The sequence below is a fragment of the Galeopterus variegatus genome, unplaced genomic scaffold, assembly GCF_000696425.1.
Source record: "Galeopterus variegatus unplaced genomic scaffold, G_variegatus-3.0.2 Scaffold152, whole genome shotgun sequence".
Taxonomy (NCBI): Eukaryota; Metazoa; Chordata; class Mammalia; order Dermoptera; family Cynocephalidae; genus Galeopterus; species Galeopterus variegatus.
In genome coordinates, this window is record NW_007726263.1 from 688,665 (window position 1) to 701,165 (window position 12,501).

Here is a 12,501-nt window from a genome sequence, read left to right on the forward strand (position 1 = left end):
ACTGTGATACTGGTACAGTATGGAGTGAAGGCATGTAAGACTCAAGGATGACAGTGAGGTTTCCAGCTCGGGAGGCACACATTCCATTAGCCATCAAAGTGATGGTGACAGTCACATATCATGTAGTCTCTGGAAAACTCCTCTGCATGAGTATGTTCATAAGAGTGAAAAGGACAAATAATGCCTTATTATTATTATTATTATTATTATTATTATTATTTTGGCAGCTGGCTGGTGTGGGGATCCAAACCCTTGACCTTGGTGTTATAACAACATGCTCTAGCTGATGATACCTAACTATTATTATGAAATCGTTTTGACCTCAAAGACCCTCTGAAAGGTCTCAGGGACCCCCCAAGTTCCTGGGACCACTTTGAGACCTGCTGTTTTAGGCAGGTGCTTAGGACTCCTCTCAACATCTCTGACCCATGACTTATCATCATCAACCTCATAAATGCATCTGATCTGGAATTATTTGCACCTGGACTTGCTGCTGCCTCTTAGGTTTGGAACTCCTAACCTGGATTAACCATCCCTGACTAACCTTCCAAGCCTGTCTCTGAGCAATCACGCTTAAAGTGCTTTCTTAACTCACCACTAGTTTTGGATCTCTGATTCCTCTGCATGGCTTCAGCTTCTCTTGCTACTCAGATCTGAGGCATCTTCTGTTATTTGGAAGAAAATTCAACCCCGCTCTGACCACAGAGAAAGCATTCTCCACTCTGAACTCTGTGCAGGTGTTAGGCAAAGCTAGAGTCATGTTCTTAAGAATGGTACTAAAACCAAGCAGAGTAGAGCTGCAAGGTGATAGGAGTAGATGTAAGAATTAATGGGAAGCCGGTGCTAGTCCTTGAACAGTAAAGTGACATGAGAGAAATATTTTATTAATTCATTTAACACCGATTTACAGAATTAAAGGAAAAGATGAAAGACAAGAAACCAACTGTGTGTGTGTGTGTGTGTGTTCTCTTCAAAAGGAAAAAAACTCTTTACAAGGTGAAAATGAAATAGTAAACTCAACAGAGGGCGTAGGATTGGCCATTATAGAGAAACATAATTTTAGTGGATTAAAATTTACTTGGAAACCTTTCTCTTCAGACAAATTTATCTCATTGTATTAGGCCTCCTTGATTTAGTTTGGTTTAAATTCAAATAAAATACATGTTCTGTTGGATCAAATTGTCAAAGGAAGCTTGTTAATATGTCTGCATGAATTTTTGACATTAAACATCTCATCACTCAAGTGTTGGATCCACTTGATGAATACTTGTGTGTAAGCCAGCGACCTCCCTCCTCCATTTCCATGCTCTTTGAGCACACTTCTCTTAGCCTAGTAGTCTCTTAGCCTATAGACTCCAATGACATAGGTTTTCCTCCTGCATAACTCACAGCTTAGTAAGGTGTTTCCAGATGTCTGTTTGGGAACGGGTATAACTGATTTCAGGGTCTTTTCTTTTTCTCACATTTTTTCTTTCCAATTTCTGTTTTGCATTTGAAATATTTTTCTGAACTTTCTAAATCTTGAAGGTGTCTCAAATAAATGTTCTGTTATATTTTGATGGGCTGAAATGTATTCCATTAACAAATTTAATCCCTGGACATACAATGATGGAATGATTTAAAGCTTCGCCTATTCTTACCCAGCAAGCTGGGAGATACATGGGCTCAAAGCTGACCAGCTGATCTGCAGTCCTGTGTACTGTCCCTGAGCTGAATAACATTTCCTTTTATTCTTGTTAAACATTTGTTTCTTCTAGGAGGCCTCTGGGTCAGCCACTGCCACCACATTAGGCCAACATCTGACAAGTAGCTCTATTCCTACAGAGAATCTAATTTCTTTCTCTGAAGTGTGGTCTCCTCAGACCACTGGGCCCTGTGGGTGATGTTTGAATTGCCCAAGGGATGAGGCAGATAGCCAAAAATACACCAATTTTAGCAGAAAACACTGACCTCAGCGACAGCTGGAGCACCACAAAATCTATAAACACACTTGTTACTCATGTGCTGTGCCTGTGGGGCAAGCCAGGTATGTGGCCCACTTGAACATCTTGTAGAGAGGTTTCCTAAGCAGGTCTCCTGACAGAACCAGAGAGGAGAAGAATCTGATGAGTTTGGCAATCAGAGCATTAAGTGTGTTATTAGTTTAGCCCTGATTTGAGAGAGGAGACCTGCCACCTAAATATAATTTAAAGAGTTGAGGGTGGAATAGCAACTGGATTAGTCAGATGAGTAGGAGCACTGTTATTCAACACGTGAGCTAAGGATTATAAGAGTTTGAGTGCTAACTGGTTGCTGAGGGATTTTCTTTTAAAGCCCTTAAAAGGCTTTGCACCCAGCATCTTATCTTCTAGGAAAAAGTAAATTTAAAACGCAACCCCAGTTACAATGTAAACTTAGATCATAGGACCACATGCTTGGTGTGAAGTGGCACATAATTAACATGAACACGTTGGAAATCCAAAGTTAAAAATCCCAGGAGTTATAGAGCAAGATGTGCTTTGTTTACAGTTTATGGCTACCTAGTTTTTTAAATTTTGGCTTTTATTTTCTTATCCAAATGCCTGCACATGCAAGAATGAGATTATCTGAATAGGAGAGGTGCTATATCTAGACCCTATGCCACCCCATACTAGCCTGAGCATATAGAGGATATAATTGTATCTTATTCGTTTCTATATTGACATGCAAAAAACAGTGATGGAATAAAGAAAAAAACAATGCCTGCTCTCAAGAAGAGAGATATACTTTTGTACAATAAAAATAAATATAACACAAGGCATAAGGTATTCCCTGAGAGAGAAATGAATGTCTATTTGCAGGCAGAGAAGAAGTCAATTAATTTTGACTGGAATTTGGAAGAGGATATGATGAGGTAAGGAAAGGTTGACTGGCTGATAAAAGTCTCTCAAGATGGCTTTACCTTTGTAAATGTAGCATAGTTCAGGGCCTGACCCTCAATTAAGCATATTGTAAACAAATCCTGTCATAATTAAAGCAGTAACCAGATCTGGGGATATTAATTCATGCTACCTGAAGATAAAGAAGACTGAGGTTAAATTAGAATTCTGATTTCTCACTTCATAGGGAGGGAAAAAACACATTGACAAGAAAATTGAATACTTGCATCTTCTGGCCGGTGCTGTGTCTTCCCTTAGAAACCATATTCTCATATAAAGTTGGATTTGTGAGTGTGGAATCAGAACAAAGTGTGAGTTGAAAGATTCAACTACAGATGCCTGCTGCGCTCACCTCCACAGCTGAACGCACCTGCTACTTGCATAGGACAGGTTAATCTTTGGTCTGGCCGCCTTCCCTCCCATTTGTCTCTGACTCTTTTCTAATGTCTATTTCTGGACAACCCGTTCAGAAAGGCACATTCTTTCCTTAGATGTGTTAATACCTTCCATTAGGCTGCTGTGGCCTGTCCTCAGTCCATTTATATGAAGTAACTTTGAATATTTCTGTTCTTATATGTTACTTGTTTGTTTTAGACTTAACCCTCGGAGGGCAACTCTCTTTCCCGTATTTCCAAGATCTTAGATGTCCCTGACTCCTGCCACAGTGTGTTCACTTGGGAAAATTGAGGAAGAAGAGGAAGAGAACTTTCTGAAGGAGACAATGTTAGGGTTCTGATGAAGGGTGAGGGTGGGGGTATTGGCCTTTTGGAGCTATGAAAGCACACAGTTCTGCTGTTTTGATTCAGGAACCATCTAGGATTTGGTTAACTGCCTTGCTTGCTAATCACATTTTTCTGAAAGTATGTATCAGTTAATTGGGGAAAATTACAAGGCCCCGAACAGAGATATACGTGTGTGTGTGTGTGTGTGTGTGTGTATGTATGTAAATGTACATATATGAATATATATGTATATATTTGCAGAGTGCTCACAGATGAAGCATTATCTGTGTTGTTATGACTGCCAATCAGTGAAGCACATTTTAAAGGCAAAGTTTCCTTTGTGGTGAACAAACAAAACAGAGTTATGTTATCTTGCATATTTTAGATATTTATGTGTTCAGTGATGAGAAAATTAATCAAGAAAACTCAAAAAAAATGTAATTCTTGCTTCTTGGTAGTCAGAGGACTTTAGCACACAGAAGTTTTTTTTTTTTTTTCCTTTTTTTTTTACTGACCGGTAACGGGATCGCAACCCTCGGTGTCGCGCCCGTACCGGGGACCGGCAACGGGCTCGCAACCCTCGGTGTTGCACCTGCACCACGCTCAGCCAGTGAGCGGGAACCAGTCTCCACATGGGATCCGAACCCTCGGCGGGAGCGCCGCCGCGCTCTCAAGCGGCGCACTCTTCAGTGCGCCACCGGGCTGGCCCTAGCACACAAAAGTTTAAACAGACAAACAAGTTTACACAAATATAATTACTATCGTAAATGTATATTGATATTTTAGTGCCTGGTTCAAAATTTACCCCTTACAAAGAAAGGGACATTGGAGTAAGATTGAAGATCCTTGAGATCTGTACTAGTTCCAGCTGCAACACACGCTGTGCAGCCTTGAACAGGGGTCTAAACCTCTGGGTCTCAGTTGTTCTCTCTGTGAGAAATAGAGGGTGGGTGTATTAATTTCTTCAGTCTTTTACAATTGTACAGCTCTATGAGTCTGTGAAGTATTATTCCAATAAATGGATCAAAGCCTGAGATTTTTAACTCTTTCTTCCCCTCTCTCCCTTCCTCCTTTTTTCCCTTCCTTCCTTCCCTCCCTGCCCCCCCCCCCCCCCCCCCTGGCCACTTATTGACATTGTGATCTTGGCCAAGCCATATAAAGACTTAGCTTTGTCTTCTGCAAAACGGACTTAATAATCCTTATCTCTCAATGTTGTGAGGATTACAGATAGTATATGTAAAACAAATGGTTTAACTGTTGTTATTATCACTAAGTTATTATGTCAAATAATAAGGGGATTAAAGCAAGGTTCTGTTTTCATGAAGGTACAGTTAAGGAGTGGAGATAACATGTTATCTAATAATTAAAATATAAAGTACCAGAAGAGAGATTCAAAGTAATTCTTACTGAGTTCATCGACTGAAAATACTATGCTTTGCCTGGAGAGTACTCATATCGGAGGATAATCAGGGAAGGGGCTTCAGGGAGGAGGTGCGATTTGATCTGGGCTCTGAAAGATAAATCATATTTGGAGATAGGATGGACATTCTGGGGAACACAGGGGAGATTCTAAACATGGAGAACAGTTTTCTTCTACTCTACTACCATCCAGGGTTTCGCACTGTTGCTGGGACTTTGTAAAGGTTTTGAAGTAGGGATGTTAAATACCACCATGTTTTGGCCCAGGAAGCCACTTTTTCCTCTGAAGTAGCTGGCACAGGAAAAGTTAAAGAGCTTTGGGGAATGGCCCTTTAAACAGAAGGGAACTCCAGGTTATTGGTCTACCTGGGAGAAAAGCAAGCCTCCTTTGGTAAGCAAATCAGAGAGCACTGGCCGCAATGTGAACAAGGGAGCTGTTGTCCTATAATCACTCCATCAGTCTTTCCTGCCAGGTAGCAAGGTTCAGTCACTAAATGAGGTGATAGGAGCAAGACACGGACACAGGGAGGGGCTGCGAGATGTGAGGAATTGTTCGCCTGCTAAGGAAGAGGACCACCTGTAACCCACTGAGCTCCTCTCCTTCCCTTTCCCTCATCAGAGAGGGTCAGTTTTCTTTCAGCCTTTCTTTGCTTTTAATGTTGAAGACCTTGCTAATAGGTGAGAACTCCAGAGTTAGGCTTAATACCAAGTTATCTCCACTCTCTCTTTGGTATGTCGGAGATCAGGAAGACTTCTTAATGCCTGCCATATAAAATAGGAAACTGCAGAACACACACACACACACACACACACACACACACACACACACACACACACACACACATAATGCAACCCCAGGGATCATCGCCTTGGATTAATAAAGTAGCACGAGCTATAGTTGCTCACATTACACAAGGTTTCCTTCTCGGCCATGTGGTGTGGTGCTGAAATGTTGTTTAAACGTTTCTGCTGTCACCTTCATACCACAGCCATATTTTGGAGCCTATGACCTCAATACTGCCTGAGTTGCCAGGGCTGGATTCCAGGAGAAAGGGAAGGGAGGTGGACAGGAGAGTGAGGAAGCAATGATCAGCAAGTTGAAAGAATTTAAACATTTCATCCCACTTTTTAGAATTTTATTATATCATTTGTATAGTGGGTCCCTGTCTTCTTGTTCTGTCTTTTTTCTTTCTTTTTTTCTTTCTTCTTCTTTCCTTCCTTCCTTCCTTTCTCCTTCTCTTTCCTTCTCAACTTCCACTGAGACACAAGTCTAGAAATTTCTAAGCACCTGAAAGCACTCACTGGGACAAAAATCTAGGTCTAGGGTTTCAAATGAGTGGAGTGAAGTGGAATTATATTGGAGCTGTTCATTGTAGAATTTTTATTCCACACTACATTTCTTTCTACCCTTACGCTTTCGAGAGGTGCAAAACCTCTCCCGTGTCATGCCTGCCATTTGTCTTCTCCTTGGCTTGTGCCCTACGGGGGCTACCAATAATGTGTATTCAGTGTGATCGTGCCCTTTAAAGTTATGGAGTGCCTTAGAAGAATAGCTCAATTAACAGAAAAAAAAAGGAAGAGAGAAAGGAAAACTTCTTCACCTCAAAATCTTATACAGAACACAGCCTTGCACATCACACACACTCACACTTGTATATACTTAAATAGTTTTATATTGGCTTCTAGGCTAATGACAGATACTGAAATAAAAACAGCACTTTAATATTTTCCTTAGGTAGATGCTCATTGTTAACTGAAAAAACAGACAAGTGTCTATTTAATCCTTTGTGCCCATAACCCATAGATAATTTAATATTCTACAGTAGAATTTTTAGCAAGTCAAGACGACTTTTATTCATATGGAGTTTAAGTTTAAATTCACAGGTTACTCAACTTCAGTATACCTGGGAACCAGAATAGCAAAAATACAAGAATTTGGAAAAAAGCCATGATGCTTTTAAAATTTAGTTTTTATTCTATATCAAAGGTACATGTACTTAGCTTCAAGAATCAAATAGTTCTACAAGACTTGTTATGAAAAACCAATAATCTGGATTTCCTGAAGGCAACTTTTTAGAATGTTTTGCTATATTCCTTCTTATCTCTTAAATACACACTTATTGTGCTACTTCTTGATTTTTTCCCTTTGTAAACATTATCCACTAGCATCCCACCATGGAAGATGAAGATGCAGCTCTGTTATCCTTCCCACTCTCTGCCTCGAGCTCATATAACTCCCTTTTGCTCTCTCTCCATCCTTTCAATATAATTATATAATATTTTGATTGAATCAGTACTCAGTGCTTAGATTATTAAGCTAAGCCATTAGTGTGCTACAAGTATATTTTTCCTTTCTTGCACAATATTTTTTTCTCCTTAGAATTAACAGCTATTTTCCTTTTTAGTTTTCTAAACACTTGCCATTAATTCACTCCCCCCGCCAAATCTCTCCACCTAAATATCCTCCTGATTTTTAAAAGTATATCAGTAGCCCGATCAATATGATCTGTTTTGGAGCCATCCTTCCTGGGTGCACAACCCTCTTTGCCAGGTGGACGACTGTCTTCCTGGAATCTGCCTTCACAGTACTGTGGGGAGTCCTCTTTCCTCTCTTGTAGGTTGGATTCCCTATTTCCTAGATCCCTTGTCTCCATATTTTTTGGTTTTCTTCATCATTTTCATGACATCTTTTCTCCAGTTGCTTCCTGAGAAAGGCTGATGAGAGCTAAATTTTTTGAGGCCTAATATATTGATAGCATCTTTATTCTATCCTCACACTTAATCAATAATTTATCTAGGTGTAGCATTCTAGGCTGGAAATAACATTTTCTCAGAAAATTTTGAAGATATTAGTCTATATTTTGGGTTCCAGTGTTGTCATTGAAAAGTCCAAAGCCATTCTGGTTTTATTTAATTTATAGATTTTTTTAATTTCACATTTTTATGGGGTACAGTTTGTTCTTTCAATGCATGCATATATTATATAATGATCCAATCAGAATATCTGTTAGCATATCAATTAGCATATCTATCACCTAAATATTTATCATTTCTTTGTGGTTATAACATTCGAGATCCTCTTTTCTGGCTATTTGGAAATATGTAATACAATGTTATTAGCTATAGTCACCCTAGAGCACCAGAACTTAATTCTTCCTATCTAACTGTACTTTTGTAACTTCGTGTCCATTTACCACCCTCTCCCCATCTTCCCCACCCCTCTCCCCTTTCCAGCCTCTGGTAACCACTATTCTACCCTCTATTTCTTCTCTTTATTTCTATTTAATTTTTTTTAGTTGACTTATGATAAATGTATATATTTATGAAGTACAATGTGATATTTGGGTACATTTATACAGTGTGCAATGATTATATCAGGAAATTTAGCACATTCATCATCTCAAACATTTGTCACCTCTTTGTGTTGGGAACATTCAAAATCCTCTTCACTCATTAGCTGCTTGAAGTTATACAGTAATTGGTTGTTGAATGTAGTCTCCCTGTATTGCTATGGAACACTAAATTTTATTCTTCCTGTCTCTCTATAATTTTGTAGCCAATGACCACCCTCTCCCCATCCCTCCTCCCCTTACCTGTTTGTAGTAACCACTAGTTTATTCTTTACTTCTGTGAGTTCAACTTTTTTAGCTTCCATACTTGACTGAGAACATGTGGTATTTCTCTTTCCGCTTCTGGCCTATTTCATTTAACATAATTTTCTCCAAGTTCATCCATGTTGCTGCAAAGTGCAGAATTTCATTCTTTTTTATGACTGAGTAGTTTTCCATTGTGTATGTATACCATATTTTCCTTATCCAGTCATCCAGTGATGGACACTTAGGTTGGTTCCATATCTTGGCCATTGTAAATAGAGCTGTGATAAACATGGGAGTGCAGGTATGCCTTCAAAATATTCATTTTCTTTTCTTTGGAAATATACCCAGTAGTGGAATTGCTAGATCAGATGGAAGTTCTATTTGTAGTTGCTTGAGAAACCTCCATATTGTCTTTCATAATGGCTGTACTAATTTATAGTCCCACCAACAGTGCAGAAGTGTTCCCCTTTCTCCACATCATTGCCAGCATTTGTTATTTTCTTTCTTTTTGATAATAGGCATTCTAACTAGGGTGAGGTGATATCTCATTGTGGTTTCGATTTGCATTTCTCTGATGATTAGTGATGTTGAGCATTTTTTTCATATACAGGTTGGTCACTTGTATGTCTTATTTTGAGAAATGTCTATTTATCTCCTTTGCCCATTTTTTAATTGGATTATTTGGTTTTTTACTCTTTTTAAAAAAAATCTTTTTAATTTTTTTTATGAATTGTCCTGGTTTTTTACTCTTGAGGTGTTTGAGTTCTTTGTATATTCTGGATATTGATCCCTTGTCAGATGCATAGTTTGCAAATATTTTCTCCCATTCTGCAGGTTGTCTCTTCACTCTGTTGGTTGTTTCCTATGCTGTGCAGAAGCTTTTTAGTTTGATATAACCCCATTTATTTATTTTTGCTTTTTTAGCCTGTGCTTTTGAAGTCTTATTCATAAAATCTTTGCCCTATCCTATGTCCTGAAGCACTTCCCCTATGTTTTCTTCTAGAAGTTTTATAGTTTTGGGTCTTACGTTCAAGTCTTTAATCCATTATGAGCTGATTTTTGTATATGGCAAGAAATATGGGTCGTTTTATTCTTTTGCATATGGATCTCCAGTTTTCCTAGCACCGTTTATTGTGAAAGACTGTCCTTTCTGCAATGTGTGTTCTTGATCCCTTTGTCAAAAATCAGTTGGCTGTAGGTACATGGATTTATTTCTTGATTTTCTATTCTTTTCTGTTGGTCTATGTGCTGTTTTTGTGCCAGTACTATGCTATTTTGATTACTATTTCTTTGTAGTGTAATTTGAAGTTAGAGAGTGTGATGTCCCCACACTTTGTTCTTTTGGCTGAGGATTGCTTTGACTATTTGGGATCTTTCGTGGTTCCATATAAACTTTTGAATTGTTTTGTTTTTTTCTATTTCTGCAAAGTATGTCATTTGTAGTTTGATGGGGATTACATTGAAATGTAGACTGCTTTGGGTAGTATGGTCATTTTGACAGTATTGATTCTTCCAATCCATAAACATAGAATGTCTTTCCATTTTTCTGTGTCTTTTTAAATTTCTTTAATCACTGTTTTATAGTTTTCCTTGTAGAGATCTTTTATCTCCTTGGTTAAATTTATTCCTAGGTATTTAATTTTTCTTTATTGATTTCTTTTACTGCTAGTTTGTTGTTGGTATATGGAAATGCTACTGATTTTTGTATGTTGATCTTGTAACCTACCACTTTAATGAATTTGTCAATTCTAAGAGTTTTTGGGTAAAGTCTTTAGGTTTCTCTCTATATAAAATCATGTCATCTGCAAAAAGGAACAATTTGACTTCCTTTCCTATTTGTATGCCCTTCATTTTTTTTTCTCTTGCCTAGTTGCTCTGGCTAGGACTTCCAGTGCTATCTTGAATAAAAGTGTTGAGAGTGGGCATCCTTGTCTTGTTCCAATTCTTAGGGAGAAGTCTTTAAGCTTTTCCCTTTTCAGTATGATGTTAGATGTGGGTTTGTCATATATAGCCTTTATTGTATTAAGACACTTTCCTTCTATACCTATTTTGTTGAGAGTTTTTATCACAAAGGGATGTTGAATTTTAACAAGGATTTTTTTCTGCATCTATCAAGATCATCATTTTTTTTCTTTCATTCTGTTGATGTGATGTATCACATTTATTGGTTTTGCCTATGTTCAACCATCCTTGTATCCCGGGATAAATTTTACTTGGTCATGGTGTGTAATCTTTTTCATGTCCTGTTGAAGTTGGTTTGCTAGTATTTTATTGAGGGTTTTTGCATCATGTTCATCAGAGATATTGGCCTGTAGTTTTCTTTTTTTGTTGTGCCCTTGCCTAGTTTTGGTATCAGGGTAATGCTGGCCTCATAGGATAAATTTGGAAGAATTCTGTCTACTTCAGTCTTTTGAAGTAGTTTAAGAAGTATTGGTATTAGTTCTTCTTTCAATGTTTGCTTGAATTCGGCAGTAAAGCTATCTGGTCCTGGGCTTTTCTTGGTTGCCAGACTTTGGCTGATTCAATCTTGTTACTTGTTATTGGTCTCTTCAGGTTTTCTATTCTTCTTGGTTAAGTCTTGACTGGTCGATTGTTTCCAGGGACGTATCCATTTTCTCTATGATTTATTTCAGATTTATTGACATATAGTTGTTCATAATAGTTTCTAATGGCCCTTTATATTTTGGCAGTATCAGTTGTACTGTCTCCTATTGCATTTCTGATTTTATTTATTTGGGTCTTTTTTTTCTTGATTAGTCTAGCTAAGGGTTTGCCAATTTTCCTTATCTTTTTTAAAAACCAACTTTTCATTTGATTAATCTTCTGTGTTGTATTTTTAGTCTCAATTCTACTTACTTCTGCACTGACTTTTATTATTTCTTCTGCTCATTTTGGGTTTGGCTTGTTCTTGCTTTCTTAGTTCTTTGAAATGCATTGTTAGGTTGCTTGTTTGAAATCTTTCTATTTTTTTTTATGTAAGTGTGTATTGCTATAAACTTTCCTATTAATACTGCCTTGACTGTATCCCACAAGTTTAGGTATGTTGTGTTTCTGTCTGCCTTCATTTGTTTTAAGAAATGTTTTGATTTCCTTCTTAATGTTTTCTTTGATCCATTAGTCATTCAGGAGCTTGTTGTTTAATTTCCATGTATTTGTGTAATTTCAAAAGTTCCTCTTGTTATTGATTTCTAGTTTTATTCCATATGGTCAGAAAGAATACTTGATATGACTTCAATTTTTTAAAAACTTTTTGAGATCTATTTTGTGGCCTAACATATGGTCAATCCTGGAGAATGTTCCACATGCTGATGAAAAGAATGTGTATTCTGCAACTTTTGGATGAAATGCTTTGTAAATAAATGTCTGCTGGGTGTATCTGGTCTATGGTGCCATTTAAATTCAATGTTTCCCATTGTGATTCTTAATTGCTTGTATGTATCTTTTTCTCTTATAAACTTATTAGACCTTTTTATGAAATTTCATAATGATGTGCCTTGGTTTAAGTGTATTTTCATCTTTTGTGTGGGCCCTTGTCCTTCAATTATGAGAAATTTTCTTGAATTATTTATTCAGTTATTTATTTGTCTTGTTTTCTGTTTTCTCATTCTGAAATTTCTATTATTTAGACATTAGACTATTTATATGCATCCTTTCTAATTTTCTTAGCTTTTTAGATTCTATTTTTGTCTCTTTGTCTTGCTATTCAAACCTGTTACGTTCCAGGAGGCTCTAAAAATTTTCCTCAATATTATTCCAAATTCTTTACTGAGCTATTCATTTCTGCTAACATATTTTTAATTGCTGGGAATCTTTCTCAATCTTTTTTATATTATCCTGTTTCTGTTTCATGAATTTGATATTGCTCTG

The 12,501-nt window shown here is 37.4% G+C and overlaps 1 protein-coding gene across 1 annotated transcript in view; it reads left to right on the forward strand.

The window, feature by feature from the left end:
* SYNPO2 (synaptopodin 2) overlaps window positions 1-12,501 on the forward strand; it is a 163,878-nt gene that overhangs the window by 96,214 nt on the left and 55,163 nt on the right. The window lies entirely within an intron of this gene.